Genomic DNA, 23,747 nt, shown 5'->3' with positions numbered 1-23,747 from the left:
TAGGAAGGGATATTGATTCATCTAATTTAGAAAGTGTTCTGTATATTTTAGATAATAATTTGGGGGATTTAAGAGTAAGAAAATGTGCCGCACTTAGTGGTGTTTGTAATTCAACTTGACTGAGGTTAAATTTCTTTTTTACTATGGATTTAATTTGTTGATATTCTAAAAACCTTGTCTTGTTGATCCCATATTGTTCAACTAGTCTGTCAAATGGAATAAATTCTGTTCCCTCTAATATATGTTCTAAGTATTTAATTCCTTTACAACTCCATTCTGGGAAATTAATCATATTATTGTTTTGTAATATGTCAGGGTTATTCCAGATAGGTGTACGTTTGCATGGGATTAATGAAGACTCCGTTATTTTTAGAAACTCCCACCATGCTGTTAGAGAAAAGCTGATGTTGATACTTTTAAAGCATTCATGTCTTTTGATGTTTGAGCTAATAAATGGTAGGTCTGAAATCTCTAGATCCTTGCATAGTGCCTGTTCAACATCTAGCCAGGGCTCAACTAAGAAGGTATGTTTTAACCATTCTGAGATGAACTGAAGCCTGTTGGCTAAGAAGTATTGGTGAAAATTAGGCAGATCTAATCCTCCTCTATCCTTGGTTCTTTGTAGCGTTTTTAAGCTAATACGCGGGGGTTTATCTTTCCAAAGGAATTTGGAAATATATGAATCCAGAGATCTGAACCAATCTTGTGATGGTTTGTTAGGGATCATCAAAAATAAGTAATTTATTTTTGGCAAGATCATCATTTTTATAGTGGCGACCCTTCCCATGAGTGATATGGGTAAAGATTTCCATCTAGTCAGATCGCCTTCTACTTTCTTTAGAAGTGGGATGTGGTTTAGTTTAGTTAAGTCTGAAAGCTTAGGAGAGATATTAATACCTAAATATTTAATATTTCCGGGTTGCAGTGGGGCAGAGGAAGAATTATGGAAGGAGCAGTTAATGGGGAGAACTGTAGATTTTGGCCAGTTAATTGAATAATCTGAAACTCTTGAAAACCAGTTTATTAAAGTAATTACCTCAGAGAGGTTGGTTTGTGTGTTTTGCAGAAAAAGCAACACATCATCCGCATAGAGACTGATTTTATGTTCTATGTTCTTACATTTTATGCCCTTAATTGTTGTAGCCTGTCTAAATGCTGCTGCTAGAGGTTCGATAAAAATTGCAAAAAGTGAGGGGGAGAGTGGGCATCCCTGTCTGGTGCCCCTCAGGAGACAGAAGCTGGAGGATGTCTGGTCATTTGTTCTGATACGAGCCGTTGGGGAATTGTATAATATTCTTATCCAGTTTATGAAAGAGTTTCCAAAACCAAATTTGTGTAAAGTTGCGAATAAAAATTTCCAATTAACTCTGTCAAATGCTTTTTCTGCATCTAGAGATAATATTATGGTTTCGATGTTTTTATCGTATGAGTAGTCTATTAAATTAAGTAATCTACGAGTGTTTGTTGAGGAGTGCCGACCTTTTATGAAACCAGTTTGGTCAGGATGAATTAAGAGGGGGGTCATTTTCTCTAATCTCTTTGAGAGAGCTTTGCAGATTATTTTAAGGTCTACATTTAAAAGAGAAATTGGACGATAGCTTGAGGGAAATAAAGGGTCTTTGCCTGGTTTTAGCAGGAGACTAATGTTGGTAGAATTCATATTTGGTGGTAGTCTGCCCTTTTCCTCGATTTCCTGCAACATGCTGTGGAATACTGGTGCCAAAATTGTCCAGAATTCTTTGTAGAATTCTGCAGGGAAGCCGTCTGGACCTGGAGCCTTATTATTGGGCATACTTATCAGGGCTTCCTGGAGTTCACTTGGCGTCAGTGGCGAATCCAATTCCTTTGCTTGACTGTCTAGTAATTTTGGAAGAGTTACGTTGTCAAGAAACAGATCAATTTCATTTTTAGATGGGTTTATTTGTGGTGAGTATAAAGTTTCATAGAAATCCCTAAAAATGTTGTTTATTCTTCCAGGATCATATATTGTGTTCCCCGATAAATCTTTAGCAGCACATATAGTTGTTTTTTCTTTATTTATTTTTAGCTGGTTAGCTAGAAATCGACCTGATTTGTTACTGTGTTCAAAATTCTGCAAGCGAAGTCTTTGTATAAGGAATTGTGTTTTTTTATTAATAGTTTCATTTAATTCTAGTTTTGTTTTGCATATTTTGTTCAATGTTTCCTGATCTTGGTGGGACGCGTAGGCTTCTTCTAGTGATTTGATGTTTTTTTCTAATTCCTGAATATTTTTGTTTTCTACATTTTCCAGCATATAAAATAAAATAAGTTTTTGTTTTTAGACTCACTCTTTCAAATAGATGAAGTAAAACACAGCGAAAATAAATAAAATCAAAGATTCAGCAGCACTAAGTCCTGTCGGAGTGGTGGTTTGCCTGGTGACGCAGCGGTCATGTCAGTGGGAGGATCCGGGGGTTTCTCTGGGAATTTCACATTCCAGTGGCGGCGTGCTCGGTGCTTGCTCAGATCTGAAGTTTAATTTTTGACTGTAGAAAGAAGTTTTCTTCCACTTAATAAAAGTTAACATGAGGGCTCCTGATGGTTAGGGACAAATGCAATCGCATGGCAGGATGCTGTAAACGGACCAAACTTCAGTCAGGAGAACAACTGAGATAATCCATCCACAATACGAGGTTAGTCATTAATATACTGCAACAACATGGGAATAGAGCAGCTGTGAGAGAATTCAACATTAATGAATCAATGGTACGGAAGTAGAGGAAGCAAGAAGAATGAGTAGAGTAAAGTTTGACTTATCTGTTTTGTTTCGCTTAATGCCCCTTATAATCCAGTGCCACTTATGGTCCGAAAAATACAGCATGTGGGTTAGAAGGTTATTAAAACCTTTTACTTTGAGGTTTGCTATATTAACAAAAAGAGTCCAATGAAAATAAACTGCAAGATTATTAACTAATTCTACATTACAGACACCTGTAATGCGTACCCGAATACGGTATTCAGAAAGGCACAAATAACGTGTTTGTTGTACTTATTTCGAACAAATACAAAATACTAATATTTGTATTCGGGAACAAGGAAAACTTTATATCAAAAAGCTGAGTTTCCTCATGAGACCGCTGTGCATCACCGGATGAGTGAGTGAGTGTCGTGTGAAAGAAGTGACTGACACGGGCTGCTCCACACAGCAACAGAGAAGGCTCGGCTGAGCGAAAAAAGGCTGAACTGCATCACTATTTTTGTTGAATACGTTTTTTTGTACCTTACCTGGGTTCGGTAGGCAGTTTATAACTTTCGCGAAGATCAGGAGATTATTCCATTGCGCTGCATTAATCACGTCTGCATTCGGGTGCTCTCATGTTTGCTCTGTTTATGTAGCTCTGTTAGCTCGGTAAATTAGACAATAGGCTTTTGACAGAGAAACGTTAACGTTCGGTTTAAAAGGTTAAAACAATGCTTGTGTAGTTGAGTTGAATTGTATGCACTTGTGGGAATTATATGGTACTTTTAAGTTTAAGACAGCAAGATGTAGACTATAGGCTAGTTAACCTTAGCATAGCTTCCTGTCATCATTAACTTAGCTGAAACTCCCCACATGGATTTAGGCAACCACATAGAAAAGGGTGTGGCTGCTGCTGAGCCACCTCTTGGTCCTCCACCAGCCAAAAAACTTGCTCAAGTTCTTTGTGCAAGCATTTTACAGTTCTGCAGATGAAACCAAAGTGATATGTAATGTGTGCAAAAGTCAGAGGCAGAGATATCAAACATCTGTCGACATCTGCTATGCATAATCACATGCACTTCAAGCTTCCTCTCCTGGTACTGTCTGCCAACTCCCCCCACCAGCACCAATTCATCATCACAACCATGTTCTGCCCCTGCAAGTCAGTTCCGCTGTCTGTTCAGCATCCTCCAAGAAGGTAGGGTGGTGGTGGAGTTCATAATGTTCACAATGGTATTTTATCAGTTGTTGGTTTAACCATGGATGAGGCAATGGCTGTTATGTTATTTTCTTTTCAATGACGTTCTTTGTTACATGTTCATTGCTGGATTTATGGAACAACATCAACTAATACTGAATAGCCATAATTACTATAATGGATATAATGAAAGAATACTTACACTATAACATTAATTAGAAGTGTCAGACAAAAAAAAAATGGAAATTTTTTTGAATTTTACTTGAATACAAATACAAATGCTTTCCCCCCCTCAACAAATACAAATACAGATACAAATACCAGCTACTTTGCACATCTCTAGTTTCCATCTACCACAGTATCTCTCTGCCTCATTACACGAAAGACTCACTGCTTCCTGTTTAGGCATTACATCTGATACACACAAGGGTAATGGGCTGACTTAGCTGAAAGTATATTTGTAGTGAGTAAAGTTTGTGTAGTTTGTTTGTTTTTTCATGGGTGGAAAGATATTTACTGTGTAGTAATAGTAAAAGAAAGAGAAGTGTAATGAATCATAACGAGAATAATGAGATGACTGTAATCAAATGAATGTTTCTTTCCATTTTAGCCGTGTGATACATACAGTGAATGGTAGGTAAATAAAACAAAGACTCAGATTGGCTGTTTGGACACACAGGCCTCTTGTTGACCAAGGGTGGAATCTGAACAGCCTCTGCTTGTTCCTGGGAATGAATCATCCAAAAGAAGCATATTTATCTTTCTTCAGGTTAAGAGCTTAAAAATTAATCTGAGCAAACTCAGAGCTGCTACGCTGTATTACGTCAGTTATCAGTAGTACGTACAGAGGTGAGACTTTGTCAACTTCGAGGTGTTGAGAGACTAAATGAGGCAACATGGAAAGCTGGTAAAAAAAAGGAGGCAGACTTTTTCTAGTAACAACTGAACAAAGTGTGATTAGAAAATAGTGTCTTGAATAATAAATATAGCATTAATAACTCAATAGTAATGACAAATCTCTGGCTGTCTTCTACAGTGTTTTTGTCACCTCCAACCAGTCATAGCAGATGGTAATCCCTCCATGAACCTGGTTCCATCGGAGATTCTTCCTGTTAAAAGGGAGTTTTCCTTCCTACTAGCCACCTCATTCATCAAACACATACAGAGTATATGCATATATTTCAAACGTTTTTTGAGGACTTATACTCTAAATTGAGCCAAATACTGAATCTTCAAAAACAGCAGTTGGAATAGGGATTCAACATAGCCATAATTTATCCAGGTTAAAGTCTCATCGAGATTAAAATCTCTTTTTCAAGAGAGGCCTGGATGAGAGGCCAGCAGACATTAAAACAAACACAATACATAATAATATAACAAATCAGTACAAACAAGTGAAGACAAATGTGGAAATCGTGCGCAAAAACAGATCATTACAAGAGCAACATTTAAAACGGACTTGAAGTCCCTATCCTAACCAGTTCTGACAGTTTCATCTCCTTCTGTCGACTATTCCAGGAAACGGAGGCGTATTTAAAAGCCTTTTTTCCTAATTCAGTTCTGGTGCTGGGGACAAACATTTGTATGATACTTACATAGGCTATACTGGCTATGGTTTACACATACACAGACACACAGATAGAAATGGACCAGCCCTTAGAGAGATTTATAGATAAAAAAATAACCGTTGGGACCCCGAGGGGTCTGTGGATAAGTGGTGATGGCCACTTAACAACAGCATACAGAGAGCATTGATACACAAGATTTCCACAGTCAGTAAAAACAAACAGCACAGTATTCAGCCTCTTTATGTGCTGGCCAGGTGAATTAATAAAGAGCAGATAAAGAGAATCCAATAAAAGTAAACAGTTGCAGAGATTAAATATTAACACCATAAAAACTATGTTTTGAGTTTAAGAGCGTGGTCCATTTTCATCAGGAAGTTGGAAAAATAATAGATCGCTATTGCATGATGTAGTGTTTTTGACAGTTTCACAATCTGATGCATATTATTTTATGATGACATCAAACCAACGTCTTTGCTTTTTGGCAAACAAAGAAATCATTGAGCTTACTGCGTGCTCACAAGGATAGATTTCGATTCCAGAGATCAAAACACGACATTCTTGAGCCCTCAAAACACTGCAACATTCCTCATTCACCCATTCGTACAAGCGCTTTTTTTCTTTGCCCAAGTGCTTTTTATTTAACATTCAAACACATTGATGAACACATCAGAGAGCAACTTGGGGTTTAGTATCTTAGCCAGGGAGGTTTTTTGCTCATATTTGACCAGTTTTGTAAATTAAAATAATTAAACAATAAATAAATAAATACAGATTTCTGGCACATACTGTGTTATCACACAGTATGCGTCATATCTTTTGGCATTTTGACATAATGGTCTTCTTTTACCGAGGTAAAAAGTTAACATTCTGATGCATACCGATGGGTTTCTCGGTTCATGTTTCACTTACACAATGGTAATTATGCAGGGTTAGCAATATATCTCGGCTTAGATTAAAGTACTTTGATCCTGAACACTGAAAATGATAGTTTGGGAGTGAAAGACCTGTTTTTCTAAAGCTGTCACCCAGTGTGTCAATCACCACCATCAAAAGAAACCGTGCATGTTACAGGGATGTCCTATTACTCTAATTCCAGGGAAAGATAACGGACTTGCTAATTATACCTGATTTCCTGTTGCTGTGACGACAAAGCTCTTAAAATGATGCGTCATTTTAAGAGCTCTTATCAGTTCAGACAGAGCAATTCACCAATCGCTGGTGGAACAATTTTATTGATTGTATGTTGAAAGCAAAGACTCAGACAATTTATAGCCATGACTCTGTCTCCTGTAAGTCTACCCTCTAAACTACACAAAATTGCACCAGCACATTAGTCAGTATGGAGAAATTACAAAATTACAATAAGTAGCAATTCTCTCTTCGGCAACTGAAGGGAAGAATGCCATGAAATCTATAACTGGACACAGTTTATGGCTTAACAACGCAACATAAAAGCTGTCAAGTACAAATCATTCCTGTAATATGGTGCTTATATATAAATATATAAGCACATTTATATATATATATATTTGTATATAAATTAATAAATATTATTCATATTTTTTTCTAGAAAATGAGCTTCATGCAGTTTCATAATGTTAAAAAGCACTGAAGAGGGGGTATGCCCCCAATTTTAGATAAAATATTAATAAATCATAACTTTAATGCAAAACGTTGATATCTTTCTAATATTGTAGCGTCGTAACCTTACAATATAAAGGGCCTTAAGGCAACCGTTGTTGTGAACTGGTGCTATGTAAATAAATGTGAGTTGAACGTTTCCAGAATGAATTAAAAACAATCTTTAAAAAGAAAAGTGAAGAAGACAGCTTTGAAAGCCACTCAGGTGTCCCACAGAGTATATCAGTTTATTATCACAAGACAATGAACGCCTCTCACTAAGTGTTTCAAACAGCGAGCGGGAAAAGGTGTTACACAACACTTAAGTCGCTGATAACTCTGAAGGATGTGTGACCATATTTGGGCATCAGGAAGTCCTGGAATTCCTTCATATCTTACTGCATGCGTGACATCACGCAGAAGGCGCAGAGTACACAATGAGTGGTGTGTTAGTTGTTTCCTGTACTGTTGCTATGGCAGCCAACACCATTCATTACCTTGTATGACACAGGTACAGATACAGGTATAGATTTGCAGAAAAATCAACTGATTCAGATCCAAAAAGTAAAACCTCAACCAGGAAAAAAATCGCCCCTTCTCACCTTAGGTTCAAGGAAATTTTTGTGTTTGATAAATCGTCTGATCCACTATTTCCGGTGAGCAGCAGGTGGTTGGGTGTTATTTTAACCCCTGAAGACAGAAAGCTCCCACCATATCAAGTTACCCCTCTACCTCCCTGAAATTGGGGAAACCAAAGGGGGAAAGGTGAAAAATCTCACCTAGCAGGAGAACTAGTAGAAAGGAGTAGACTGAGCTATTATTCCCTCTTCATTGTTGGTGTGTAAAAAGTATAAAACCTTTGCAAAGAGCTGTAAGGATTACAACCCTGAAAAACATGCTGCTTTTGTCTCCAGCTTTGCTCCCGCTGAGCTACATCCTCACTGCTGCCCCCGGGTTCTTTATGAGACACCCAATCTCTGCAAATAAGAGCACGCTGAATTAAAGTCTTCTGCCTGCTAGAGCCCCACACTGTGTACAAATACTCTGAGATATATAGTATGTTAATTATTTAGTTGCTGTTTACTGGATAAGCAAACTGTGGATTTTTCCCCCAAAGATGATCCAGTGTCTGGATAAAAACAGGACAAAAATAATTCTCATTCTGACTTATTATCCAGTAGTTAGGAAAACAATAAAAAAACTTCTCAGTTACAGGTGTCACCACTTTTTTCTTTTCACATCCATGAGTGAGACCAGCGTTTTTCAAAACCTGGCATATAATGAAATCACATCCTGAATTATTATTACTACCTATGTATTTTATATAAACACAGGAAAGATTCATGCAGACTTTGTCTTTAAAAAGTCACTTGATGGCCTTGACTCTTGAGTCCTCTTTCAAATGGAACTTGCTTGTGTTGGAACTGTGCCTAATGTCACAATACAAGCAAATACAAGTAAAACTGCGTACTTTTACCACCCACGCACAGGAGGAAAAAAAATCAGTTGACAGTGTGATTATATGTGAGCACCTACGCACGCTATATACATGATAAGTAGGCCATGTGACATTCTGTAGACGAATAAATCTTTCAGGAAACTAAAATATGGAATAAGTAAACACAGAGGTGCAATTTGTTGACATGATAGAGATTATCAAGGTGCATCTAATTTCATGATATAAAACACCTGAATAACTTCCCTACGTTATTGTGGTACTGAACTTGCACCACCTAAGGGGGGTGCTGTTTTTAAGAAGAAGAGTTGCTTTCTGGATGTGATGTCTCCACATCTGGATGTGGTGTATAGAGACACCACACTTTGATGTTATATCTCTCTTCACTTTTGTTCCAGTCACCGAAGCAGTGGAGGTAGTTCATATTTTACATACACAGGTCACTACAACAGGCAGAAAGAGGGGTGTGCTATGGGTTCCCCAGTTTCACCCATTGTGGCCTACTTGTTCATGGAAGAAGTGGAAAAGAGAGCTCTATTATCCTACCTTGGAACACCCCCAAGTCATGGGTTCAGGTATGTGGATGACATCTGGGAGGAAATTAAATCTCAGGATGTAGCACAATTCACGGATCACATAACTTGTAGGACCAACACATTAAGTTCACCAGGCAGGATATGAAGCGACAGGTTAGACTTCTTAGACTGTGAAATTTCCATCAGTAATGGAGGACATTTAAAAGTTGTTTATGTTCACTGTAAACCATATGCATATGGATCAGTACTTAAGGTTTGATTCTCATCATCCAACGGAGTACAAACCAGATGTCATCAGGACGTTACAACATAGAGCGAACACCATCCCCACAGACATAGTGGCCAGGGAAACACAAGAACCTCATGTCAAAAAGGCCCTGAGTATATGTGGTTATCCCAGCTGAACATTTGTCAAAACTGGGAAGGCGCCTAAAGAAAGCTCCAGCTGATCCAGGAGAGAAGGACAACTCTCCTAAGCAAAACCATTTTTTCTAAACAACGTGTCTCTGTGGCTTTTAAACCCCAAAACACGCTGCACCAAAAATTGGCCCAAAAATTAGGGGGCAAGGAAAAAGGTGATTGCTGTGATTGCAGCCATTCCCCAACTCTCTGTGAATGGTACTCATCTTTGATCAGTGGTTGTTGATCAATGCTCATGAGGAATTGGGGAAACCTGTAGTCAGCTGAGATGGAAGAAGTCACTTGGATGAGTGATGAAAACACTAGCTCCAGATGAGCAGAATCAGCTTTTTGGGATTTCCTTACCTGGATGATTGAGCATGCGCCAAAAGCGGTTCAAAAAGTCTCTTTAAACATTGTTTACAAGTGTATGAAAGATGGCTCGCGCATTAGTGACGGAAGGCATCACTAAGTACTCATAATGACCTAAAGGAGTGTTGAACGTGGTCTTCCACTCGTCACCTTGCCTTATTCTCACTACACAGGCATTACGCAGATCTAATTTAGTGAAGATGATGGGACCGTGAAGAGGCTCAAAAGCTGAGGTGATTAGTGGGAGTGGGTACTTGTTCTTTACCGTTTTATTGTTCATTCCCCTGTAGCCAATGCACGGCCACAACAATTTTTCGTTCTTTTCTACAAAAAAGAAGCCGCTGCTTAATGGAGAAGATGACAGCCTTATTTTTCCCGCCCCCATGGCCACGCGTTGTGGACCAGACAAATTAAATAGCTGGCTAGAGGGGAACGGTGCCCCAGGATGGAGATCAATTGTGGAGACATAGAACTGGTGAGGTGGAAGTAACACAGCTTGATTTTTATTAAAAACCTCACTGAGATCATGGTACTTTGTGGGGACTAGGGACAAATCTGAAGGTTGAGGTGATGGAGCTGAGCGCAGAGAGTGTGACAAGCAAAAAACACTCCAACTAGATGTGCACTTCACCGGCCAATCAATATGGGGGTTATGACAAGCAAACTAGGGAAAACGTGATACAATCGGGGTGCTAGGAGACTGAAAAACAAAACTGGAGCCATTCCTGATGATTTTCAAACAAAACAAATTCAAAGCATATTTTTTGTTAATGTGTTTCTTTGCTGGTTCGGGTAGTTGGTTATCCCAAGCGTAATTATGTGGGTATTGCAGTTTATATAATATTAATCTGTTTGGCAGTTAATGTTGGAAAGGAAACCTGTTTGCAGTCTGCTAGCAGCAAGGTTTCCATTGAACAACAGGTTACCTTGCTGTGTCATAAGGGCTTGTTAGAAAGTAAATAAAAATAATTGTGATGTTTCCATTAAAATGTGTCCGAGTTACAACTGCAACTGCACTATGGTCTGGACACATTTTGTATTTGGGATTTTTGTAGTTGTAGGTGGTTTTACTTTCAATGTGGTCTACAGAGAAAGGGTAAGAAATGTAAACTCTTGTCGTTACTGCCAGGACTACAATACCTCCGTTCACACACCTTCATGGAGGTTCCTCCCACATGTTTATGCAATTCGGGAAATCATCTGGGCGTCTTTTTTTTAACCTAAAAAAGTTATGTTGTGTTGTAAAGATAAAACTGATAGATTATCTCTGAGAAAAAGTAATTTCCTTAACTATAAAAATCACATCATCTCATTTTGTCCCCTTCTAATGTACTCTTGTTTACTTTTACTCATTTTTACTCAAACAGTCCCATAAAAATCCTTTCTGCCTTTCATGACCATACAAGGCAAAAACTTGAGGAAATGAAATGGGCATCCTGTTGCATCAGAAATGTAAGAAATTGGCTGATGAACTGCATGTGGTAACATCTGACACAGGTAACAGCCTGGGTGGTAGACCCCACAGTGCCACTACAGTGATAAAAAAATATAGTCATCAGTCTCAGTGGTTGGAGAAAACGACTTTTACATTCTGGCAAGTTTGTATTCAGCTAGGTTTAGTTAAGTTTGTGTCCTGTTTTATTTTAGTCTCTCGTCTCATGTGCATTATGTCCAGTTTTGCTTCGCCTCTTGCTTATTAGTTGATTCTGTTCACCTGTGCCTTGTTTTCCCCACTAGCTTACTGTATGGGTCAACTCCGCTAGTAAAAAGACAGAAGGAGGCGTAGGAAAACTGCTTCACCGGAACTTTTCCTCCATATTTTCTTCCAAGGCACGAACCAGTGGGCTGTAACAGTTTACTCACAACGAGCATCGCTGACACAACTCTGGCTGTCGTGGAAGTTATTATATTCCTTTTAATACTTTTCTTTCCGTCTCTTCCTTGGCTACTCGTGATTTTCCCCCTTTTTTCTCTCTCCCTCGCTCCACACACACCCACAACAACGGGGCAGTCCCACACACGTCCCTTCACCACCCGGAATACATTTCCCATCAGGCTTCACCCTTAAAGGGTCATGCCTGTAACACAACGTAATCAGGGAACAAGCCCTCAGTTTTCATTGTCATGTTGTACTGTGTGCCCTGCTTGCCTGAGTGGTCCCCTCATATGTTTCCTTGGTCCTTGCACCACCTGGACTTGCAGCCTTGTGTAAATAAAGTTTTGCTTTTTTAAATGTAATCCTGTCTGAAATCTGCATTTTGGGTCCAAATTCTTCACAATCATGGCAATTTAGAATCAGCACTTAATCTAAGATGCATGCACATACAAACTCTGTGCAGACAGGCCTCACACAGCTAGTAGGTTATCTCATCTTAAAGTGGGATAACAGTGCTAAGCACCACAATTTTGGGTTATGTTGGACACTTTAATGGGAGTGACTCACTCTGAGAATAAACGCGATTCTTTTGCACTTCCAAGTTTTTTATTTTCTACATTACACTGACTCCTCCTTTATCCCTCTTAAGCCACTATAATAATTTTACAATTCAACTTAAAAGTGTGTAGTTCTGGCAACCTTCTAGAACAACTAATGTGATTGTATAATATATGCATATTATATAATATGTGTATAACTACAGATCATCAAAAACTTGAAAGCCTGTTTAGTTGGGAGATCTCTTGTCTTCACCTTTATCTGTAAACAGGTCTGCGGTGCTTGTTCATACAAAGCCTTCCTACCGGTATCCTGATGAGTTGGGTTCCACCGTGTCAGACAAGTGTAACTTCACCCTGTCACGACATCCTTAACGTGTCAACAGGAGCATTAGGCACCATAGTGTAACAGTAAAACGATGCTCCATTGAATGGATGACAGCCAAGTAGTGTTTTATTTACTGGCAGGCAAAACCCCAGAGGCCGGACGCAATCTGTGTGTGTGTGCATATTTGTAAGGTTTTTATGATAAAAATTCTGTTCCCAAGAAGCAAGTAAATATATTCTGAAAGAAGAATAATGACTTTTATATGAAGAAAATAGCAAAAATATCATCAACACAGTTTTTACTTGTTTAGCTATCATAAGGTAGTGAAATGTTGTTTATTTTAAAACATAAAATCTCCATTGTATTGAGACTAATTTGTTTACTTACATTTAACCTTCTCTTCCACTTTAACCAAAGTGCACATGTCACAAAAGCGCAGAAACAGATGGTTTTCTGGGTGCAACCCCTCTCACGTGACAGTCATGTGTTTTTGTGCCCACTCTAACTTCCCTACTGGTCACTCCAATCATTAAAAAAGAAGATTCTTCATTTAAACAGAATAACAAAAATCATAATGAAATTTTGGGATATTAGTTTGGTTACACACAAATGTTCTAGGAGGGTTAGGCTTGCCTAAACACAGCAGCAAGGGGACGCCTCGTATGCCTGCAAGCTGATTACCCGCTGTGGTGTTATGTGATAAATTGACAGCCATTAATAATGACTGAGAATGCGCTACGCCTGGTTGACTGCGCAAGCAATACTGGCTTCCCTGAACTCCCTGACATACACATGTAGGCTAGAATCATGAACAGGGGCACATAAAATAATCATTAAGACATTTTCTTTTTTTTCTTTCCAAATTTAACTACAGATATATTTACCACACATATTATTGATGTATGTAACGTCATTTTCCTTTCCCCCCCAGAATTCTTGGCATTGCAGGTTCTCCATCTGCAAACTAAAAATGCCACTATTTTCCCGAGTCACTCATTGTGGATATGAATGAGTAGAGTCTGAAGGAAACTGTCACGATCCTGGGTCTTAGGACCCAGTGTTTTGAGTTCTAGTTCATTTTGATGTTTATAGTATGTTTAGCTCATTAGGCCTCCTATGTTCATTTGCTTATTAGTTCCCCCTTGTGTTTCAACCCATGTTAAGTCTCCCCTGCCCTTCATGTCTCTCTGTGCCCCCTCTGTTCTGTTTATTGTGTGTCTTTGCATGTTTGAGTTTCTTGTTTTCTGTCACCCTGCATTGTGCATTATGTTCTCATGGTTGGTCTTTTGTTACTCCCTCTAGTCTAGTCTCTTGTGTTCAAAGCTGAGTATTTCCCTCTGTGTATTTTGGTTCTTAGACCTCTGCCTTATGGTTTGTCTCTGTTTCTTAGTTGCTGTCTCCACTGTGTCTAGTTCGCGTCTCTGTGTGATACTTCCTGTTTTACTTTGAAGGTCCATGCCTCATGTGAGTGTTTCTAGTTTTGCGTCTCTGTCTCGTCCAGTCCTGATTTCTCCCAGCTGTGCCCTCCTGTGTCTCATTCCCTCGTTATCCCTCTGTGTATTTAAGCCCTGTGTTTCTCTTTGTCAGTGTCGTAGTCTCCCTCATAGCTGTGTGATTTTTCCCTGTGGCTCCTCGTGCTTTAGTCTCCCCAGTTTAAGTTTAGTACTGTTTTTTGTGTTTCACTTTATGCCAGCATTAAAGCTGTGTTTTTGAGTTTGCGTTTGGGTCCTTCTCCTGCCTGCCACACAGCCGAAACATGACAGAAACGTGTAAGAATCCTGGTCTCTGTGTAGGTTGGGAGCTCGTTAGAGTCTGTGGAGGCCGTAGAGGGAACAATCCCGTTTGGAAAGCATGGACTATTGTCTCATGACAACTGAGCATTTCATTAGCTCCTTTTAAAATGTTCTGCCTTTGTCAGCAATGGTCCAGACATACATTTTACACTGCGGCAGAAGATGATGGATTAAAAAACCCCATCCCTAACTGTTAACAGGTATCGACGAGAGCAGAATCTACATCTTACTATTGTGTGTTTGCTGTTGATTGATAATTGCTTAAATCCACGTAAATGGAGCTAGTGCCTGCGGGAAGAAACGAAGCTACGAACAATACAGTGACATGTTTGAACAAATGCTTGCACGGAGCGTTTCTTTGAACCATCAGTGGCAACCAGACCATTTCCTCCCTCTGCCAAACAACATACGTGAAACCTGATTGGCTGAGTCAGTACAGTTTGTGCTTACACCAAATCATCAAACTGTGTTTTGGCAACCACAAGCTATAACCAAGAGAAAAGTACAATAGCTCCAGGGCAGGAATTCTCCAGTAAATCTACTTTCTTCTTTCTTTCTATATTTTCATTAGCATGTTTTATGAAAGCTATGTAATTTACCCGAAATCCTCTTTTCCAACATGTTTTTACTGTTATCTCATCAGTGCTAAAGTCAAAGATAACAGGCTATTCAATCAGAGGATGATACAGACAGTCGGAGGAAAAGAGAAATGTGATGATTCCCACGATTATCAACATTTTAACCTGTGGGACAAATGCTCGGTTTATGGTTCTGACTTGTTTTTTCATGTGAAAAAGAGTCCTGCTATAGCATGTGAGGAGAAAAAAATACCTTAGAAGTGTTAGGGCTGGTTGTGACATGGCAGAAACATTACAGTTTGCCACAACAAAGAAATAAAATCAGTATTTATAGGATAACCCGTTCTTGTTGAAAGCTGTCTGATTTCAAGATGAAAAGAGGTCACCCCTTTTAAAATGTAAAAGAGCTGAGGTGTTCAGTATTTTCAGAGAGTTTGTCTTCAAAGGGGAGAGAATGTGATTACAGTGAAGCTTTTTTTGTTTTGGTTGATGCTGTTTTTCCTGCATCGAATTTGACAAGAATCTCATTTCTAATCGTAAGCTTTTATCTTTGTGTAGCACTGGCCTTTAAAGCAGAACAGTCAGGCTGAAACTGCACAGGTGTACAAACACACAACTGAAATAAGTATTTGTTTCTTTGAGCCTTACTCACAATATATCCAAAGAGAATGATAATCTTTAATCTTTGATCTAATAATCTTTCACAGACATACACCTAGCACTAATATTGTTTGTGAACTGTGCACTCATTGTGATTTTTTTTTAACTGATAAAGAACAACAATAAAAGGGAATTTTAAGACAATGTATCCCCTAGAAACAATCTTTGGTTTAATCTATTTGCAAAAGAAAACATTCCACATTTTCACAAGTGTGTCCATTTACGCATCTTCTTTCTTTTCTTTCTTATGTAAAGGTTATAAGGGCTGAAGCTTAAAACAGATTCGATCAGATAAAAGGAAAGCCTGTAACAGTGAAAGAATTATTACTATAATATACTGTTGTATTCATCACCCTCCTCTTGCAGTACTTAAAAAAGAAGTTTGTGATGTTAAATAACTCTTAAAATATGGCGCAGAATATTTTGAACTGCTAAACAGGTCAAGGTTTGTGTTTCAGCTGTGCACAGCTGTCATAGAGGAGTTTTCCACTCACCCTTGTTCCTACTCCAGCAACATTTTTGCTGTCAGTTTATTGGGTGACTGTAGTGACATCATCACTGACGCGTGCTGACGATGACTCAGGCTTAAAAATGTGCTTGCACATGTCTGCAAACAAAGCACTTCTTACAGATCTTAAGCGGTTACGCATTCAGCGAAAATGACAATTGAAGTGGGCCAAAGAAATCCAAGACAGGAAACATGGAAAATGTGGTGCCAAACACGACTGCACGCCCCCAGAAAATGTCTCCATTGGCTCTTTGTAGACCCTGATCTGAGTTTTACAGTTATGCAATCTCGAGTGGCAAATAATAAGTGTATGTGTGGTAGAGCTTGGGACCCTGGCAATCGGAAATGTGTTGCAAAAGAGTGCATTTCGACCTAAACCATCATGTATTCCAACCCTAACCAACTGGTTGTGGTGCCAAGCAAGTAGAAAGTGCAAAAAGCTTTGTGCTGGAAGATTCTTTTCTTTTATCTATTTTGACTTTTCATTCAAGTTCGATTCGTTTTATGGACACAGCTTTGGTTAGATTTAGCAGAAAGCCCTGATAAACTGTACAGCTAGCTTCTGTTTCTGTAAATGGATAAAAGTCTTTAGGTTTTAAGATTGCCTTTGCCTATTTTTATTTATGCTCATCAGGGTAACATAAAGACTTGAGATACTGAAAAACTTGGTCAGCAGGCAGCGATTTGATATTTGCTTATTCCTAATTGGGAAACTAACTTAGGTTAGGGTCATAGCAAAAATTACCATGTTCATAAGTGAAGCACGTTTGATGACGGCATGAGATAAGATTTCACCTCAGATGCCTTAGGCCAGACCTTCCCAAAGTGTGGGGCCCGCCCCCTGTTGGGGGGGGGGGGGGGCGTGGCGCAGGCAGGGGGCGTGGCAGGAAAAGGGAAAAAAAACCAAACCAACAACACTTGGACACTGCTAGCACGGGGCGCCCACACAAAAGCAAAGCAGGAGATGAAGCATAGCTGAATATGTTTCCAAACCAGCTTCATTCTAAGCCAAAGACTAGAAAACATGGTGAAGCAAATCTTCTCTTTGCTTTCACCTGCACAAGTGCCGAGGTAGGTCTCCCCTGCAGAATTGGTTTTTCCTTCATCGGGAGCAGCGCTGGGCTCTTCAAATCCCGGACAAACAGTATCCCACATTCTTGATTTTTAGTTCACAAACACTTCTTGTAATGACTAACTACTCCTGACATTTTGGAGATGTTAGCCCTTTATACAGTAAAGTTACAGCTGGATACAAATAACATCAGGCTGATCCTGCCACGATTTGTTCCCCCGGTTCAAATCACGGACTAACAGTATCTCACAGTTGTTTATGTTTTTAAACCCATTTTGCACAGAGAGGCATTTTTTTTGAAAAGTGTATTGACAGCAATGTTGAATATTATTACACAGGAAAAAAACAACTACACGTAAAATAATCACACAGGGACGCCTCTGCCTTTCTAAATGGACGGACAGTAACTGCGTGTGTATATGTAAGCGTGTAAAACCTGAAGATAGAGACAAAATACTGTTAATCTGACTATGTGCCATTCTGCAATTCATCTCATGTAAACAATAACGTGGTGCACAGCTGACGTGAAAAAAAGGCACATACCTTTGATGTTGCATGACAAACTCTGTATTCCTCATCCACACGTAAACGCAAAAAATGAGTTTTAAAAAAATCTCCGTTTTCGGTGATTCGAAACATGTGGACGAAACAGCTGCGTTTTCAAAATCACCTGTGTAGGTGCGGACGTAGCGTAACAGAGTTAGTAGTTTATTATATTACAACCTGCAGATTACTTGTATTTGCTTAATTGTTTACTAAATATTTGAGTTGTGAAATAAACCGCAATTGAGCAAAATATGTGTGTGTGGTTGGAGGATGTGTTAGTGCGTGCGTGCGTGTGCGCGCGAGGGGGGGGGGCGCGAACATTTTTCTGTAAAACAAAGGGGGGCTCAGCGAAAAAGGTTTGGGAACCACTGCCTTAGGCTATCACACCAACATAACATCATTTTGCTGCTATCAGAAGTAATCAGCAAGAAAGGATTCTCATCTTTCTTTCTAGTGTTTCATTTAGTTAATCTACAGAAAATATACAAACACTTTAAAAAGTTGAAAAATCACAAAGATGTGAATCATTAACTGGGATTGGTCTTGGGGATCTTACTATATACGCTCGAACTTTAAGTAGAACTTGACATGGCAGCTGAAACATTTCATGGGAACCTATGGAAAACACGCAGCAATTTAACCTGATAACAATGAGTTGGCGTGAGAAATATTTCTTTCTTTTTACGCTATTTTCAAAAATACAGACGAATGAGTGAGACACAAAAGGGTGTGAGTGGGTGGGCTATTTGTCAGTGCTGGTTTGCTTTGCTTTCTGTGAGATTATAGCAACAAAAGCACTGATATGCTGCAACCTTTGCCCCGGTTCATTCTGACAGTTTATGTATAAAACTTTGATGGATGGACATTAGAGCTAACTGACTGTACCAATACCAACATTTGTGTTCATACATTATCTGTCCAAGCAGCAAAAACACGCTTTTGTTCCTTATTTTGACTTAAATTCAGCTATTTGAGAATTAATATAACTTCTTTTAAATGCTAGACATTTAAACTTCCCACATCCGCACTCAGACATAATCAATAAGAAGTTCAGAGAGAAGCTGATTTATTATACCTAATCCAAAAACCTGTAACATCACTGGGATTGAAGGATTGGTTCACATTTTAATAAGAGTAGATTAACACTAAACACGTGAGAGAAAAAACATTGCATTTTGTGGTTTTTCTAGCTAGTTTTACTGGAGAGTGTTGCCTTTCATGATAAGGAAGCATTACAAGGAATTTCAAACACAAAAGACACGTGACATGAATATTTGGCATTGAATTATCATTTATTCCTAAGAATTTGTGGCTTGATTCCCTGGAAAAATCTCTGTATGTGGAAAACAAAGCTAAAAACAATATTGAATTGAATGATCCTTGGGATTTAAAAATACGTGTGATTCTGTAGTGCAAGAGCTCGGAAACACTTCTGAAACCTACTAACAATGATCACAAATCATTGCTGCATCTACAGATGTAACTTCAAACTCTCCAGTGCAAAAACAGACATGAACAAGATCTTGCCTTCAATTCAATTCGATTCGGTTCAGTTCAAGACAGTTTTACTTATATAGAGTCTGGTCACAAGTTGCTTCAAGGTGCTTTATACTGTAAGGTAAAGACCCTATAATAATACAGGGAAAACCTCAACATTCAGATGATCCCCTATAAGCAAGCGCCTTTGATGACAGTGGGAAGGAAAAACTCCCCTTTAACAGCAAGGAACCTCCAGGAGAACCAGGCTCAGGGAGGGGCGGCCATCTGCTACGACTGGTTGGTGGTGAGGGGAGGAAGACAGGTCAAAGGCATGCTGCAGAGGAAAGCCAGAGATAACTATAGCTAATAACTATTATAATGATATCCAATGATTAAATGCAGAGCCTGAGGTCTTGGCCTGAGATCATTTAAGATGGACTGGGGAAAAAAAAGTCTCCTGTTGTCAAAAATTGCTTTTGAAATTGTGGATAGATTAAAATTATTATTCAGTTCTTTAAAATTGTATTTTGATTACAGTATTATATAATGTTATGGTTGAATTTACAGAACCATAGCACTATAACATCTAACATCACATTTACAAGAAAACAAAACAGAAGTTGAAAAACTGTCTATTAACATGATTAAACCTACTGTTAAACAGAGTTTCCCTAAAACTCTGCAGCCTCATCGCATCTTTTTAAAGTCTTAATTGGGGTAATTGAACTTTCCAGTATCTAAACTTTATACTTTATTTTCATTGTGTATGCTTATTATTTACAAATATAAAAGTGGTTATGTTTCATTTTTATTTTATGCTGTCAAGCCCTTTGAGTTGCATCGCTGCATGAAAGATCACATCAGTTAAGTTTACTACGGTTACATACAGCTTGTGTTTCATTACAAGTTTCAGGTTAAGTAATTCTTGCAGAGTCAGCCAGGCTCCCTGTTTTTCCTTTGGTAAAATGTTTGTGTTAACAGAGAATAACATATCTATGTTTTAAAAAAGAGACCGTAATGGTAAATAGAAAAAAAAGCTTGAAGGTGGTGAGGGTGCGTTTTTCCTCTGAGGTGAGTAATTGTTTGTATCTCCCGCCTGCTGGGAGTGGGATGACGACTGTGCTTACTTGATTTAAAGGATCTGTGGGGTTTTTAATCCTCATCTGTCATTTCCAAGTGATTCCCTCTCCAAGTGAAGCAATTAATGTTCATGTTAGGCCTTGTCAAGTGCAATGTGTCTGCTTGAAAATGGTTCAGAAAAGATGACCAAACTTTTCTGAATCAGATAGCTAGCTTGGCTAACAAGCTACCACACCAAACAAATCTTTATGGAAGGAGGCAGGACTCATGGTGGGAGAGTGTGTGCAACAGTAACATTGAGGTAAACACAAACACTGTTGCTTGGCTCCAGCCAGTGTGAAGAGGATCCTCTCTAGGATCAAGGCACGTAAGGCCGCCGGGCAGGACAATATACCCGGTCGTGTTTTTAAGAACTGTGCCGGTGAGCTCTTTGACGTCTTCAACATCTCCCAATGTGTCTCTAAGCCACAACCATTATACTCATAACACAGAAGCCCCTCCAATTCGGTTTTAATGACTATGAGCCCGTAGCACTGATTTCCATCATCATGAAGTGCTTTAAGCGGCTGATTTTGCAGTACAAAAAGCCTGTCCTCCCTCTCTTCCTCCTCCCATGACTTCATTCAGTTTGCATACAGGTCAAACACAGAGGGTGCCATCTCTGCTGCTCTCCATCCTGCCCTCAACCACCCAGACGTAAAGAACTCATACAAACATACCCTTTTTATGTAATTGGGTCCTCAAAGGGAGGCCATAAAATGTGTGGGTTGGCATTGTGGGTTGGACCCATCCAAAAACCATCCCGCTGAGCACTGGTGCTCCACAAGAATGTGTTGTCAGCCCGCTGTGTCTATTCAACCACTGTGCACCAACATCCAGTACCAATCACATCGTCAAGTTTCCAGATGACATGACTGTAGTGGGCCTCATTGCTAACAATGATGAAACCAATTACAGGAATAAGGCATTGGTGTTTTTACAAAAACAACAAACACTTCCTGAATGTAGAAAGGACTAAAGAGATTGTGGTAGATTTCGGGAAAGGTTATTCATGCAGCATTAGTGTTGCTGTAGAAAGAGTGAGCAGTGCCAAGTTCCTGGAAGTGCACATCTGAGAGGACTGCTCCTGGTCTGACAATACCATATCGACTAGCCCTGGACTGTAACACATTCTCTCACACAAGTTACATTCAAATGTTTCACTCTGCTTTCTTAATTCTTCTTTACAGTAAGGTGAGAGAGAAACTATTTTGTTTCTCCTGTATGTCCTGTACATGCAGTGGATTGACAATAAAAAAATCTCTGAATCTTGAAGAGTCTCAGTTTCTGCTGAGACATTGGAAGGTAGGCTCAGAATTTGGCATAAACAACATCAAAGCATGCAACCACCCTGCATTGTGGAAACGGTTCAGGCTGCTTTTGTTGTAATAGTGTGGGGGATATTTTTTAGGCACGTTTGGGCCCCTTAGTACCAACTGTGAATCACTGAAATGCCATACCCGAGTGTTGTTGCAGACTGTGCCTATCCCGCCTACACTCATCTCAAACTGGTTTCTTCAACATGAAAATTAGTACGCTGTCCTCAGATAGCCTCCAAATCTAACAGATCTCAATCCAATAGAGCACCTTTGAGATGTGGTGGAACGGGAGATTTTCATCACAGATGTGTTGCCAATAAATCTTGAGCAAATATGGGATGCTATCATATCAATATGGGCCAGTGTGTCCTTTATCCTGCCTCCTGTGCCAGAACATACAGGATTGTCTGATTGTTGGGATTTTCTGTATATTACTGTAGAGCAGGCTTGGCCAACTCCAGGCCTCGAGGGCCGGTGTCCTGCAGGTTTTAGATCTCACCCTGGATCTACACACCTGAATCAAATGATTAGTTCATTACCAGGCCTCTGGAGATCTTCAAGACATGTTGAGGAGGTAATTTAGCCAATTAAATCAGCTGTGGATCAAGGACACGTCTAAAACCTGCAGCACACCGGCCCTCAAGGCCTGGAGTTGGACACCACTGTTGTAGAGTATTTACCTTACACTATAAAGTGCCCCTTAAAAGAATATAATTTACAGAAAATTCACTGGCACAAACAAGACATAAATACTGCAACAACCTAATCACACCCTAAAGCTGAGAGTACTATTTAATTTCTTCTGTAGCACTCCAGGTGCAATAACTGGAAAAGAGACTCTGATCCTGATTTACACCACTAGTTAAACTTAATTTATGCGGCCTGAAATTCATGCACTTTGAATCTATTTTTAATAGGTTTTGGTTTTAAGTTACAGAACAAAAAGAAATAAAGGATCACACTCTGTGGATTTGTTGCAGTTTATTGGTCTGATCATGTTTGTGGTTCATGGCTCCCTCTGCTGGAAGAAGTAGAGCATTACATCTTAAAAGAATTAAACAGAATTAAAATGTGAAGCACTGACAGAGAATAGAGCTACACACTTTTTGGGGTTTTTATTTCAGAATAAATTAGTTACTTTTAGTTTTATGTAAAAGGACGGTGTAAAACTAATATGTAGAAAGCTGAAAATAGACAAAACATGTTTTCTATAAAGTGAACGTACTTAAACTCATCCAGTATGATTTTAGATATATCATAGAGATGACCAGTAGAGCCGGAAGAAAGAAGAAAGGTCTAACCTTCCTACAGGGTTCATAGGCATAATAAAATTGAAAGTAGGACTCTGGGAAGCAATACAGTGTATATACTATAACTATGAGATTGCGCCACAGTTGCATAGCGTGGCCACCCACACGTCCTCTTTGCTGATGGTGTCAGACTGGGTTGGTCTGTTTGTTCAATTCTGTCACTGTAAAGCCACAATAATTCATATTGATGATGTCAACACACGCATACTGTCTTCTCAAGGTGAGGTGTCAGATTTCCTCCTGCAACAAGGTCTTATGGTAAACAGACGTGAACCAAACGAAGAAAGATCAATGCATCCAAGTGTGTGTGTTTGTCAGAGGGATCAGAGATAATCACAGCAGTCTAATGACCCCTCCAGAGAGACTATAGCTAATCCTCTGCACCTCTGGGACATACTGTCATACAGTGTGCTTTCCTACTTCCAGGGAGCTCTCATGGGAATGTGTTCAGCTCTGGTCTGATGAGGGATTGTGGGCAGGGCTTTGAGAGAGGAGCGCTGGTGTGGGTCAAAGGGGCTTCAGAGGAGATAAGTACATGCTGTGGCTTCATTTGTACAGCAGACCTGTTTTTCAAAGGATAGGCTTTTAAACTGACTTCCAGTCTTTTAAGGCAGTGATTAACCTATTTTCTGTCTTTAAAACGTTCACAAAGGGAATCTGTTACAGTGGAACTTTTCTGTCTTCTGTACAATGGCTCGTCAGTGTAATAAACATGCCTTTTTTGCCAGGACACTAAAAGTTAATGGATTTTG

At 39.3% G+C, this 23,747-nt stretch overlaps 1 long non-coding RNA gene across 1 annotated transcript; it reads right to left on the bottom strand.

The window, feature by feature from the left end:
• Window positions 1-4,783: 4,783 nt before the first annotated feature.
• Window positions 4,784-17,785, bottom strand: LOC309716420. The gene is made up of 3 exons (XR_014279427.1): window positions 17,766-17,785; window positions 4,948-5,008; window positions 4,784-4,803 (listed from the first exon to the last, which is right to left on the bottom strand). It is a non-coding gene; the product is annotated as an uncharacterized lncRNA (long non-coding RNA).
• Window positions 17,786-23,747: the final 5,962 nt, after the last annotated feature.

The sequence above is a fragment of the Aulonocara stuartgranti genome, assembly GCF_965226115.1.
Source record: "Aulonocara stuartgranti genome assembly, chromosome: 10".
NCBI classification, from domain to species: Eukaryota; Metazoa; Chordata; class Actinopteri; order Cichliformes; family Cichlidae; genus Aulonocara; species Aulonocara stuartgranti.
The sequence above is the reverse complement of the archived record's forward strand: the minus strand, read 5'-3'. Positions and strand labels throughout refer to the sequence as shown.